General features: G+C 38.2%; 1 protein-coding gene across 6 annotated transcripts in view; it reads right to left on the bottom strand.

The window, feature by feature from the left end:
* The window catches only part of CREB5 (cAMP responsive element binding protein 5), a 387508-nt gene that overhangs the window by 355629 nt on the left and 16224 nt on the right, over positions 1-15655 (bottom strand). The gene's annotated exons all lie outside the window — the stretch shown is intronic.

The following is a 15655-nucleotide window of genomic DNA, read 5'->3' as shown; positions in this document are numbered from 1 at the left end:
AGCACAGGAAAATACCATGTTAAGAAAAGAAAGAGGGATTAGCCAGTGATTCAGAATTGGTGAAGAAACAAGGGTTTTTTTGTACCTCAGTCGAGGGCAGGTGTGTGAGATGAGAACAACAGAAAGAACCTCAAAGAAGGGAAGATTTGCAAGCCCTGTGTACCAGCCATGGCTCTGCTCCTAGCAGTGTGACCAGAAGCAACTTGTTTAGCCCTCCTTGGCCCCAGTTCCCTCACAGGTTAGATTAAATCATCTCTAATTCCACCTGGCCTCAGGGCCCATGTAACTGGGTCTACATTCAAATCATGAATACAGAACCAAGTAAATTTAAAAATAAATTTAAAAGTAACACTTTACACATTGCTTGCTGGTTTTTTTGCTGGGTTTATGTTTTCAAAATTTGTGTGTAAACTCAGTGATAAATCCTACTGGTTTATCAATTCTCCCATCCCTGTTCGGCATTAGTCAACCCCAGAGACTAAAAAAAAATGATGGGCTCATGTGTTCTAGAAGTCACCATTGGCAACCAGTCAAGCCACTGAAAAAATTTAGGGGTTTAAAAGCCCACTTCAGTATCTGAAAAGTCCTCCAGAGATCGCATGAGAAAGGTGGCAAAATCCAACAGCTTAACCCACCCCCTCCATATCACTAACAGTGGGGGTTCCTGGGCTGAGAAAGGAAGTCTGGTCTGAAGTAGGGCCTGGGGGCCAATGATCTTGTCAGTGCCAAAGGAACTCTGATGTATCCAACACTAAGTTAAACAGATATAAAAATAAAAAAAAAATGGAAGCAATAAAAAGGAAATCACACATACACCCCCCTAAAAGAGCTCACTCACTGAAGTGGGTTCCTGCTGTTTCTTGTCTCTTTCATTAGATTCTGATCTTTATAAAATATCTGCTCCAAGTCAAAGGAAGAAGCCAATGAGAAAAAGAGGAGGTATGAGGTGTATCTGAAGTTGGCTAGGAATGTGGGATAGTTGTCTAATCAGAAGCCACCTTTTGGAAATGCCAGAGAAAATAAAGATCTTGGGTCACCAACTTCTGTAGTTGATTCTCCCAGCTGTGACCTACCCTTGCTCCCAGAAACACAGACAAATGCTACCCACTCCCCTCCCCTAACAGGCGCATGTCTGGGTCCCTGTTTCAGGGACATGCTGGGTGAACATTGTTGGGTACTGCTTTTTCTACACTACAGGCATGGCTAAAGGTCAGTGAGGCTAGTCTCATACAAAGCAAATGGCTACATTAGGGGATGAACATCCTAAGACACTGAGTTGTTGATCCACTTTTTCCTTTTTGTAGGTTTGTAGCAGCTAAAAGAACAAACATGTATGAGGGGAAACTTCAGAGCTCCAATTCCCTCTGGAAAACATTATCATCCTTTCGAGGGATCAGTCCCAGAAGGACATACCACTGAACCTATCAGATGTGAAAGAGAAAACTTGTCTAAGAAGAATTATGGAAAATGGAACCAGCATTTTTTGAGCATTAACTGTTTACCATATTTCAAAAAGCAGATATATGCCAGGCACTGGGCTCACAATTGATGACACTGTAAGTGATCTTAATAATATGGAAGACTCAGTTATGACTCAAGATAAACTTTAATATTGAGTCACAACATTATAGTCATTATAAGGGCTCCAACCATATACTATACAAGTTAGTGGTTAAAACTCATAAAGGTCTGGATTTATATTCCAGCTCTTCCACTCGCAAACTATAAGACTTTAGGCAAATTACACCAAATTTCATCTTCCCAAAATGTATAAATTAAGAGTATCTACCCTTTACCAGGTATGAGGAAGATTAAATAAGATAGACATTTATAGAATGAATGTCTAACATAATACTGGCAAATAACAAGCATTCATTAAGGTTGAATATTTATTATTTTATAAAGAAAAATATCATCAAGAAAAGAGATGTGATTCTATTTGTGGAGATATTTGTGTTTTCCAAAGTACTTTAAAATTAGCTATTTTAATCCTTTCAATAATTTGGGAAGGTAGGCAAGACAAATATGGCCCAACTTTACAGATAGGAAAACTGAAGCCAGGGAAGCTTAAGTAGCTTTCCCAAGATCAAAGATCTAGCAAAGGGCAGACAATTTATTTTTTAGAGTTTCTTTCCATGAACACCAGAGATATCAAAAGGTAAAGAACTCTGTGCTTCTGAGTAATGGAGCTCACACATTACCATGAGCTGGAGAACGCATTTGGCCCAGCTTAATGGCTTTATGGGCTTGGAGCTTTCAAACAAATGCAAACTTTTGGTGTGTGTGAATTTAGGTTTTGCCAAGAGTAGATGGCTTTCTATTTTTAAAAAGGAGGGATAAAGAACATTGGAAGGTATTTAAATCAAGCTCTAAAGTCTTCGTGGACATCAAATAACTCTTAGAAAACAACGTTTTGATGAGTGAAATATAAATGAATCAAAAACATATGGACTAGATTTCCCTTGAAATACACAGAACTCTAAAAGTTAAAGGGAAAATGCATTGATAAAATCATTTGAAATGTTATTGAAACCAAAACATTTACAAAACCATTACACATCTACAGTCACCCAACCTCTGTGCTCTCTTTGGCTGTCCATGGCCAGCCTCTGCAAACCTCCCAATAATAGACTGCCAAATGTCTCCTTTCTTATATTAAAAAAAAAATCACTGGGCTCCAAGCCATCCACAGGTTTGGATCATGTCTGTGTGCAGTTGATCAAACATCTTCAGCCCAAATGGTGCTAACTCCAATTCTGTATTTTGAAGAATCAGCTTTGATCCAAGGGTTCTGTGTGGCCCATTATATTGAAGGCAAAATAATCAATTTCTGCCTAAATTTTTTTTATAAGTATCTGTTAAACTAAGCTTCCAACTTGCAATCCTAAAGCCAATAAACCATCAAGCTACTTTCCAGACTTATAAAATTAGCTAAAGATGAATTTAAAAGCTGGATTATGGGCTGGCATAGAAGAATGGGACTAAAATATACCATGCTACTGTGGGCACCACGATGGTGGCTGGCAACAACCATGTGATATTAACTGAAACCCTTAATTTAAGGAAACAAAATCAACCAACTAGTAATTAACAAATTATTCTTAAACAGACTTTGCTTAAAAATTAAATTGAACTACCATGCTTCTATAACTCGTCAGGAAAATGCTGACTGGTACTTAAAGTAAACACAACTTAAGCAGATGGTGAGCTCTCACAGAGCACCAAACCTATACTTACATAAATCAACATTGTCAGACTGGAGTGCTACATGGATACTCAGCAGAATTCACAGGCATCTTAGCAAGATTTGAAAATTATTTACTGTCCCGTGAAGATGACAACGGAGAGCTCTACGTTTCCTGTTGGAATATTCTGCACCCCTGAGACAGTAAAATCTATTGGAAGGGTTTTTCAACTAATATCCCAGGAGCATGTCCTAGAAGGAAAGATGATCCTGACCCACCTGTGTACAGACAAGTGCTCCTGTGTCTGTCTGTTCGTTCATTCATTCTACTAAGACTGTTTCCCTGGTAGCAAGCATTTTGCTAGGTCTTGAGCATATGAAGTTGAATGATTACTCAAAATTACTCACAATTACAAAGGCACAGAGAGACAGAATAATTCAACTTGCCAAATTCTATTATGAGGATGCTTTAGAAAGCACTTTGGGAATCTTAAGAACAAAAAAGCTGACTCTATGTGAGGGGTTTGGGACAGCCTTTGCCCTTGGAGGTGCCATCTTAGGGGAAAGGCAGCTTGGCATGGGGGTTAAGAGTTTAGGTCCTGAGTTGATAGGCTGCACAGGTTCAAATCCTGGCTCCAGCATCTACTGGCTATGTGACTTGGAAAGTTTACTTAACCTCTCCAGGCCAAGTTCCTCCTCCACAAAGTGGCACTGATGACGGCAACCAAATCATTGTGAAAATTAAATGAGTGCCTGGTACTTACGTGCAATTATCTTAGCCAGACATTAGAAATGTATCTAACAAAGATTGGGCAGAGAGAATATTCCGGATAGCAAAATAATATGCATAAAGGCAAGCATTTATGAAAGGTCTAATAGTTGCAAGTATAATTAAAAATTATTTAGCAGGTTCATAACATATGTGGAGAGGAATCAGGTGTAGATTATGATCATTGTCAAAGACCTTGTACATCAAGCCAAGAAGGTTAAATTTGACCCCATGGGCAACTGAAATGCAAAAAAGGCTAGGTCAACTTTGGTTTTCCAGATTATTCTGTCTACAATGTGAGGCCTGTGATAGAGAGTACTGTAAGATCTACTCTGGGTATAGAGACCACATCACATGAAGAGTCTGGTTTTTGTTTTTATTTTTGTTTTTATCACAAGTAGAACTGTCTGTAGTCAAGATGACAACATACACCTTGCTACTTTGGGTTGTTTACGAAGGGAAGTTGGGGGACACACCAAAGCACAGCTATTCCCACATCCCTACCCTGGTCTCCAGGTTTTGGGGGTATCTAAATATACCTTTCCCCCAACCTTCCACAAATTTTGGACCTAGATTTCAAAACTCACTGTTGGAAATACATTTGTAACTGGTCAATTTTACTCATTTTAATAGTATTCACAAATCATAGAATGTTAGAAGTAGAAGGGAATTTATGGCAATTGCTAAATCCAACTGCTCCCCACTTGGGGGTCTCTGGATTCCTACGTAGTCTGTAAAAGTAATAACAGAGATCAGTTCTATTTTCAGCATTTCCAAAAGCTTACTATATATTTAAACACTTAGTCATGCACCAAAAACCTCTCACATACCAAGTAAAATGCCAACTTTCTCAAATTTTGGCTGGAAATTTTTTTATTCGGTATGGCAACATCAGTCACCTCATGTTTATCACAATTTATGATTGACAATTATGAATGTCTTCAATTTTAAAAGAAAATTAATTAATTTATATTAATTAAGAAAGTATCTTTCAAATACAAAAGCACCAGACAAAAATGAGGCTCTTTATGATGAAAAGTTGGACTCTGTGATCTCTAGTCCATCCTCAAGAGCCCACCCCCAAATGGCAGCTTTCTGGTAGAGTCCACCTCCTCATTCTATCCCATTGTTAGAGTGCAAAACATACTCTTTAGCGCGAGTGTCTCCTAGAAGTAAAATACAAATCAGCATATTTGGGGTTAAACATTAAAGGGAGATTTGAACTTCAGCTCACTAGAAATGAATGAGTTAAGCAGTATCTGCTCTTGGATGAAATTTTATTACATATCAGCAAATGTGTCTCTAGGTAGCAAGGGTTGTAAGCAGGACTCTCATGCTTTGTCTCTTGCACACTCTACCCAATAAACACTTAAGGCAGTGCATAAATGATGCATCACAATGCATCCCAACCACAAATGGCTTCTGAATAAAAGCCTTTTTGGATAACTGGAAAATATCATGCAGGGATGAATGCCAGTATTTGTAAATTCACCCTGATCCTGAAAGTTATCAGACTTGAATCTCACAAATGTCTATTCTCTTTTTGGTTTCAGAACAAATATAGGATTATGATTCCAAAAACAATCATGTAAAGAATACTAGATATGATGATCATTTTGAGTGGCTGCATTTAAGAAGTAGGCTATGACACTGTTTACAATTAACAGTACTGTATCTTTACATATAATTACTAATGATATGACTAATAATAACTGCAGTTGCAATTCATTTAGTTAGATTATATTATCAACTACACCTTAAATCTTCTATTGTTAGGTGAAATGAGCTGTGCTTTTATCATACTTCTTGAATTCAATGATCACTAAAATTAGGATTTTGTAGGTACTCAGTAAAATATTTTGTGACATAACTAAAAGGAATCTTGTATTGGTAGAAAGTAATGGAGGGAAGATCTATGGAGCCAAGAATTCAATGGTATTATCACCATATAGATAGTTTCATCTGAAGAAGATGAAATGGTGGTCTCTCTTGCAAGCTTTTCTAAATATGTATATACTGCAGTGATTAGGACATATGGACAGTGGCTCTGACACGTAACAGCTACATGATCTTGGGTAAAATCTTCAGCCTTTCTGAACTTTAGCTCCCTCATCAGGATAGAGATATAACAACTACTAAATAAAAGTATATAGGTAAAATATTTTACATAGTGTCTGGCATATATAGTAGGCATTAATCGAATCCAATGATTAATTATTTTCTCTATGTGAACAGACAATAGTATGAAGTCTTTGGTCACACCTCTTAACAGGTGCTCACCAATGTGATTCAGGCTGGGGGAGTCCTTCCTGCTCACCATGTCAGCGGGGCCTTGTGAGTAAAGCTGAGTTCTCTGGGGGATGCTGTCCTATGGAGTCAGCACCACCAAGTAAAAATGGAGACCAAATCATGACTGGACTTATTCTCCTCCTTAAACTAGAGAAAAAATCCTCACAGATAGTTCATCATTTGTTTTCACATACTTAAATCTCACAATCAAATGCTGTGAAAGGCCAGACTGGTCCCACTTATTAGAAGCAATGATTCGTTCAAGTAGAATCTCTGAGAACCTCAGGACCTGATGCTAAAATTCAGCATGTGACTATTTCCTAGAAGAAAACTGTGATGGAAACTCCGGTTGGTTGAAAGACCTGATTAATTGCACTTAAACACAGGCAAATCATGAGTCTGCAAATAAAGCTTTGCACTTAGCATATTTAAGATAGTATAATTTAAGTCTGAAAAAGAACTGGTTTCAAATGTTGCTACCCCTCTGGCAATCCGTTTTCTTCAGATGTTCTTGCTACCCCCAGCCAAAGGAATAATACATAAATGAGTAATAAACTGGCCCCATTATGTACCCACTCCCCAGAGAAAACTTTGGGAGGGGGTGAAAAACACCCTCTGATGTTTTCTAGCAAACACGCAGGGAGGCTAAACACAGGCCAACAGATTGTCTGTAGTGGGGCTTAAGTCTCAGATATGTTTCAGAAACATCAGAAAACATGGGTTGACAAAAGGCCATATGCACAGATGCACACAATGGACTCGGCTCCATAATACGAGCCTGCAGCTTGAGCAGCGCAGGCAAGAAGCATTGATTTTCACTGGAGAGGCCATATCAGGTTACAGGAATGCACACATTTAATTTTTATGAGACTGAAGGCTCACAGAAACAACAACAAAAAAATTCCCACTTTGTGACACATTAATGTAACCAGTGAAGGGCAACTTGGAAATAAAACCAAGGGAAAGGCTTAATTATGTTCTCCAAAGGCCTTTGAAAATAAACTGTAATGCCACAAGCCACTCTGACATGTTCTGTGACACTTTTAGTCTCCTGGCGAGACAAATGCTGGACCTGGGTCACATCCCCAAACCCCCATTTTTATATAAATACACAGAGATGGCATTACTCACCCCTTTCTGGTTTCTCTAAAGAATACTGTTCGTTTTCCAGATAAATCCAAGAGTCGCCAATCTTCCAGCTCTCAGCCCCAACCCAAGAAGAGCAAGTAAGCAAGACAGAAACGTGGTTTCATACCATAGCATCTTCTCCCAGCCAAGTGTAATTTACAGCGGAGTGTTTGGTTCATGTGTCACACAAGAATTATACAAGCTCGCCACTTGCCCTGACAATAAATATGCGCTCCTCATTCAGGTAAATGAGATGGTTTCAGAAGTAAAGGGACTCCACCACTGAAACGTGCCTTTTGCAAAGAAAATAAATGTTTGGACTGTGTCCCCTGATGGAGATGCTATAGCTGGCACTTAATTAAAGAGGCCAGTTATCTAGCCCCTGTTCACAGGAAGGCCAGCACAGGAGAGGCGAGGCCACAAGAGCCAGAAACATCTGACAATAACTCAGCTACATCAACTCTCAGCTCTTATCAGTATGCATCATCTCCAAGGCAAACATGGAGGGGAAAAGGTCAAAATGTGTATCTCTACTGGCAATCCTATGTCTAGAAATAAAACAACCTTATAAAATGACACTGGGTTATCACTAGCCTATACCAAGCTTTTAGCTCTCTACTCTCTCTCCCACGGAGTTACCCTCATGGGAGCTTCACAGGAGACTTGTAAAGCAGAGAAGCTATCATTTTCCCATTTGTAGATGGGGAAACTGAGGCAGCATGTAGTTTCCTAAGTGTCCAAAGACTCACAGACAGTAATGTCACGGTTAAAAACAACAAAAACATATGTTAGGAGTCCTAGGTAATAAACCAGCATTTGTTCAATCTCTCTGCTTTCAGAGCAACTACAATACATGATATCTTCTCTTTAAAAAAAAAAAAGTATGTTTTTTATTGATTTCAGAGAGACAGAGAGAGAGAGAGACATCAATGATGAGAATCATTGACCCGCTGCCTCCTGCACACCCTCCACTGGGGATTGAGCTGAGACCCAAAGCATGTGCCCTGACCTGGAATCAAAATGTGACCTCCTGTTTCACAGGTCAAAGCTCAACCACTGAGCCACACCGTTAGGCCATGATCTCTAATCTTAAGGAGCATATAACCTAATTACAAAAATAAGATGCTCAGATACTAAATTAAACAAGCCTCTGAATAGAAACCACCAATGCCAACCTTTTCATTATTTTCAACTCACAGCCATATTCATTTTATGAATTTATGAAATTGACAAAAAAGATTCTTAGTAAGTTAATAATTTCATACTTAAACCTGCACAATGCAAGCACAGTTTAGAACATGTCGTTTGCTAAATTATTTATGTCCACATGGTTTTCCTAATGAACATCTAGGTAAACTGTAATAGTCTTAGGTATAATTATTTACCAGTGACCAGATTATAGGGTTCACCTTGAAGAAAAAGGAAATTAATGTGGTTTAAAAATCAGTGGTCTCTAATATTTAACTATTTTATCGAATTACAATGATCTGTGGCAATTATAAAATTTAACTTTTTATTTTGACATTCCCTCTTCTTAGAACTCCAGATTTCCAAATATTTTCAAGAAACTTTTAAATATCCATATTTTAACAAATTCGCTTATCATGGGGTCAAATAAACATAAAGAAGCTGTGAAGATAATAGGCAAAAAAGTATTCACCAATAACTGCAATTGGTGTTGAATTTTGGCATTTGATTAAAATTATGTAAAAGAAATGAAGAAATTAATGATCTAATAGTGATAATAATTAGTAATTATATCTTTGGAGTCTGTAAGAATAATTAATTAGAACATACCTTGAAGGTATCATTAGCTTCATTATATAATGAGTCAGCAGAGAGACAGCTGAGATGAGAGCGGTCTCTGGCCAGGGGCAGAAGAGAGTGAACTGTCAGGACCTGGGCTCCAGACCTGAGCCCTCACCAACTAACCTGCTCACTGAGCTGGCACGGGAAGCCCCTTCTTTTCTTGGCATAAACAGAAGCTTTCCTTTTTTTTCTCTTCAACTGTTCCTTTCTACTACAGCTAGTGATCCCATTCAGTTCCCAGATGAGATTCTTTTCAAACTGTGGTTCCCTTGGCAGGTAGCCACCTAAAAGTGTAGCTGAAAAAAGGGAGATAAAAAGCCTAGATGTTTTAAGTTTTATTATAGTAGAAGGAAGAATAAAAAGGCAGAAAAGTATAAGGATTATTAGTATAACTGAAGCTATAACAGAGATAGCATTATTCTAAAAATAAATTGTTTACCTAGTTACAGACTCATATATAAACCACCATATCAGGAATTAAGAACCACAAAAAATTTTAAATGCCTTTTTATACTGAAAGTATAAAGCTATATTTTTGCCTGTAAATTTTAAAGATAAAATGTGCAACTTCTTCCCATATTTAAAAATGTTAATTTCAATAAACAAAACATTAATACTAAAACAACAATAAAAAAGGCCAAAAGGCATAGACAGACATGAACAGATGATTCACAAATTGCTAGCCAACTAATGGGAAAATGTTCAAAATCCCTTTTAACCAAATAAAAGCAAATTAAGTAATTTTGGCCCAATAGACTGGCAAAATTTTCTTTTTATATGACAATATCTAAATTCTGATTAGAGGCAAAATCAGATAGGATAATGATGATGATGAGGCAACTGGTACAAGCTGTTTAAAAGCAGTTTAGTAAAGTGTATCAAAACCCACTTGTTGGCTAATTCCTTTGGAAAAATAAGAGATGCAGATGAAGAGTATTGTGCAATAAGGTTCATCACAATATTATTTATTAGCAGGGGAAATTTCAAAATAGACTATGCATCCATAATAAGCAGAATTAAGTAACTTATGACAAATAGAAGATTATACAGTCATTGAAATATTTTCCAAAAAATAAATCATGACCCTAAGGAGATGTTTACAAAATAATGTTAAGTATAAAAAATCCAAACACAAAACTACAAATGAATTATAGCTAAATTAGAGCCCCAGTGCATAAAATTAGTGCATGAGGGTGTAAGGGGGGTCCCTTAGCCCGGCCTGCAATGACACCAGTGTCCCACACCCCAGCCTCTGGCCAAAGGCATCTCCCTCCCTCTGTGATGATGGGGCGCTGGACACTGTGTTCACGTCACTGGGGCAACATGCCAGTGTCCAGTCCTAGCTACTATGGGTGCCACCATCTTTATGATGGAGTGATAGTTAATTTGCATATTACCCTTTTATTAGATAGAATGGTATGTTTGGATGAAGGCATAGATTACTTAAAGGATATACATTTAAATCACCAACAGTGATTTTTTTAGTTAGAATTTTCTTCTTTCTGTTTATGTATTTTTCTGTAAGTTTTTAAAATCAGAAAACAGCAAATGTATCCATAATTTTTTTTAAAGGAGCATAAGGGAATCCTCGAACTTGAGATATAGTTATCTTTTCACCATTTTTGTTCAAGTCAGCTAACATTCTTCTTGACTCAGAAAGGAGCACACCAGCAGGTAGATTTTAACATTAGAATTGGTTGATTTCCTCCAGTGTTAAGACTTGGGAACTTTCCTTTCTTAGTTATCCTTTCAACAGATGTCCTGTTGTTCCCCTTTTTGATATTTTTTTCACAAGGTCAGTTTTAGGGGGAATTTGGAGGAAAAATAAGTTACCAAGACCACTCCTTTAAATGTTTGTGCTGTAATGTTAAAATCCCAAATGACACTGCTAAGTTGCTTGGGTGCCTGCTGGCTTAGCAAAGAGCCACAGGACTGCACACAAGCAATAGTCATAAATGACACAACTGAAAAATGATTGCTGCTTGTTTGAGAAAATATGCACAGGATATGCCAAAAAGACTCCTACACTGGATGTTTTTCTGAATGAATTTCTTGTAAGTTCTGTCACATGAAACTAATGTAATACTAGGAATCCCTATGATACGAGGACCTCATTCCAAATGCATCTACCACATTGCCTTTGCCACTGGCTGTTCGAAACACACAACTCTGCAATTGCATAATTATTACATCAGATTATAAAGTTTCAGTGCTTGTTTTAGCTTGGTTCCAGCATGGCTTTTAAGTAATAGATTTGAGAATCTTTCTTTCGAATATAGCTTGATACAAAAACTAATGCAATTAGAATAACAACAACAAAAAAAGATTCATAGCTGTTTGCAGCCACCCCAAACACTGCAATGGCTGTCCACTGCATTAGGTTGAAATCTAAACCTTTAACCTGGCTCATCTCATCCCACCTTCAAAGTCACCTCATAGCATTTGCCCCCTTTCCCACTAAGCTCTGGCCGCAGTGGTCTTTTTCCTTTTTCTTATCTATGGCAAAATAATTCTCATAGCACTATGTCTCCTCTATGCCTACAATGTTCATCCCTTTAATCTTAGAATGATTGGATCAGCTTTGTTTTCAGTGAATTAAAAGTAACTGAGTGAGCAGACATCAATCCCATGAGATATAAAATTAAAATTAACATATTTTTTAATTTGGTACTCTTGATTAGGAAAAATTGGCCTTTGTTTACCTCCAATGTTTGGAAGGGAAGGTTCAAATGCTTTCCTGATAGACAGGATGTAAAAGTCCAGTTGCGAGCAAGTATCAAAGTAAAAGAATGAAACAGACCTCTTTATTGGCTGCAACTCAAAAATCTATGGGGCTCTAACACCAACTTGCCTGTCTGTCCTAACTACTGTGTCTTAGGGGAATGATGATACTTATTCTCCCCATTTCTTTTATTTCAAATAGTGCGACATTATTAATGCCACACATATAGCAAGCATTAACTCATGGCATGATTATTTACATAAGCCTTGTTGGAGCAGTCAGGCATTAAGATGTCCCCTAATGATTCCAGTCTTCTGGTATACACTTGTATAATTGCTCCCTTGAGTGAAGGCTGAATCTACTGACTGGCTTCTAATGAACAGAATATGGTAAATGTGATGAGATGTCACTTCTGAGATTAGATTAAAACAAAACAAGACAAAACCTGTGACTTCTATCTCTCATTTTCTCCCTCTTGGAACCCTTGCTTAACTCCTAGCCTGCCAACAGCTATATAAATAAATTTGGATGTGGATCTTCTGAGGCCTGCAACAGCCATGTGAATTTAGTAGACCCTCCCCTAGTTGAGGTTCAAGATAACTACAGCCCTGGCTGACACCTTGATTATAGCCTTCTGAGGTACCCTGAGCCAAAGGACCCAGCTAGGTCACACTCAGATCCATAACCCACAGAAACTCTAAGTTAATAAATATATGTTGGGTAGGGGTGATTTGTTACACCACATACTTGACATATTCTTTTTTTTTGTTTTTTGTTGTTTTTTGTTGTTGTTGTTGTTGTTAGGATTATAATGCAAGAAAGTTTTCGCTCCCTTAAGTATGAGGATGAAATCTTAGGTATGGAGGATTTTCAGAACTAAAAATAATTATGCAGGATTTGTTCCCAAAGGAGATGATAAGTATATCTGGTACATCAATCATGAAGCCACTCATAATTTATATAGTGTTTTAAAATCTAACTGGTGTTTTCATGTTCAGAGCCATTTACTGCTCTTTAAAAGGTTATAAAGTATTATTATTACCTCCATTTTACAGATAAGGAGACTGAGACTCAGATTTTATGACTTCCAAGAAGGCAAGGACCCTCTCTCTGTTCACCACTCTTCCCCAATGCCCAGGTCTGTGTCTAGCACAGTGAACACTCAGTACATATTTATTTAGTGGCTGCCTCCTACAACAATGTTATCCATAAAGATGGTGGCTTTTTGTCATGAAATTCCCCAACTGATGCATACATCAATCAATCTCTCTATATACTTACACAAATATGTATTATTGGAAACAGTATATGTGTTTCCCAAACAACACAGGTACCTCTGAAAGCTCACTCTAGTTCTAAAGACAATAAAGAGATCATTCCCGAATTTAACCCTATTTTCATACAGTTCTACACTGCCAAGGACAAAGACCCAGAGCTCTTTTATGAGCTAACCACCCTTTCTTAGTAAATCAAATCTCTTCCCTTACATATCATTTCTTATTGTCTTCCAGGATGAGACTGGAGACAATAGGCCTTTCTGAGAGCCACCAAAGGAAGTCAGCAGCTGGCTCAGATCCCCACATCACCCACAGCACTGCCGTCCCTCCCCTGCCAGGCCTGGCCTCTTTCCTCCCATAAACATGGCAAGTGTAATAGGTCTTGTCAAAGGTCACTATAAAATAACCTCAGGAGATGTTAGATAGAGGTGTCCACAGAAATGCAACAATGTGCTGACAAGGAAACAGGAGGTAAGGGGATTTTGATTAGGAGGTTTATATAAGACTTAAATTCCTTTTCTTTTCAAAGTTTCACACTCAAGCAATCATTCAATCTTCAACCACACTCCAGCAGCTTCTCCATATTACCTAGTAAAAATATTTGTTCACAAAAGATACTTGGAGCCATTAAATAATCAATTGGTCTCCATTTTAATAAGATAAGAAAATCATTAGGTATGATTACTCTTGGAATTATATAATTACAAATAGAGGAACTGCAGTATACCATGTGTAAAGTAATAAATTAATACCAGTCACCTAACCATTTGGCAAATATTGAAGAAGTATCTGTGATGTGCCAGAACTACATGTTGAGAAAGGGATGATGAACCAAACATGCATAATCACTAACATTTCAGAATTTAGAATCTAGTGGCACATATTGATTTAAAATTTTTAAAGATTAAGTTCAAAAACATATAAAGTGATATAAATTTGAAAATTGAAAGTACTAATGAAGGGAAAGCTCAGGATAGCAGGAACATTTAACAGGAAGTCTGAATTTATATTGGGGATACAGTGAAAAGCAGGAATGATCTATACAGAAGAGACAGCCTATGCAAAGGCCCTGCAGCTCATAAGACTTGGTGATTTAAGGACCTGAGATTCCAGTGTGGCTGGGGTACACTGAGTGAGGAGCTGTGGTTCAGAGATGAGGATGGCCTATCTAATACCAGACTGTGATTCTGACTCTTTTCATGTCTGTAGCCCAAAGTCTTTTCCCTGAATGCCAGACTCTGCATCCCACTGTCTACTGGACATCTTCTCACACATAACTTGCCCCAAACTGAGCTCCTCGTTTCCTCTACCAAACCTGTTCCATCAGCCATCTTCCCCATCTCAGGTGATGACAACTCTATCCTCCTAGTATCTCACATTAAAACCTGAGCATCCTCTGACTTCTTTCTTACCCTCATACCCAGCCTGTCAGCATGTCCTTTTGGATTTACCTTCAAAATAGACCAAGCTCTTCCTTAATGCCTCTCCCATAATCACCCACTCCAGACCATCACCTTTCTTACCTCCTAACACGTTTCCTTTGCCACCCTCATTGATAACAGTCCACAAGCCCCTACATGATGTAGCCACCCACCACCTCCCACTCCTTCCTCACTGCCTCCGTGTCTGCTTTCTTGCAGCTAGCTCCTCAAACTCTCCAGGGCCTTTGTACTAGCAGCTCCTTTTCTCTGGGTCTCTGCAGGAACTGCTATCTCACTCCAGCTCTCTGCTCATATCACCCTCTCTGAAAGGTCTTCCCTCACTCCTTCATCTGAAAGATGAAAGAGCATGCTGCCTCTACATACCCAGCTTCATCTTTCTTTTTGGCACTTACTGCTCAATAAAACGTTACATATTTACTCTTTGTATAGAGATTTTGTCTGCTGGTTCACTGCCATTGCCTTAGAACCTAGAATAGTTCTAGCTGAAAAGAGCAAAGACACACATTTAATGACGCTCTTTGTTAAGCTATCACATGACCATCTCCAGAAGTCATTCTGTAATAAATTACAAGCTCCTGATAAATATATTGAGTATCTAACATATTAGTAAGATTGAGGCTCTGGAGAAGTAAGAGAAGGAGCGAGAAGTCAGACTAGCGAGAAGAGTGAAGGAGGGCAGGCGGTAGACAGGTCAGTGTCTAGTGGAGGAGGGCAGCCCTGAGTGCCTGTGGCAGGCACTATGGTGGGACAGAATGTTCTAGAGAAAGAGGGTCAGACATAAAAGAAGTGTGAGAGTGCCCAAGACAAACTTAGTCTCTTTCCCAATTTTGCCTATGCTCAACTCTAAAGGAAGGTGTTTTTTTTGTGTGTGTGTGTTTTTTCCAACCAGCATGAGGGGAAAGAGATTAAGGTCTTCAGAGTATATGTTTATTTTGCTCAAAGATTGGTCATGTAATGATCATATATAATCATAAAAAAAATTCACAGCAAACTTAAATGTCAAACAATAAGGGGTGGGAAAGAAATTATGGTATA

The sequence above is a fragment of the Pipistrellus hanaki genome (genome assembly GCF_964339955.1).
Source record: "Pipistrellus hanaki genome assembly, chromosome: 10".
NCBI classification, from domain to species: Eukaryota; Metazoa; Chordata; class Mammalia; order Chiroptera; family Vespertilionidae; genus Pipistrellus; species Pipistrellus hanaki.
Note: the sequence above shows the minus strand (reverse complement) of the source record. Positions and strands in the feature narration are given on the sequence as shown.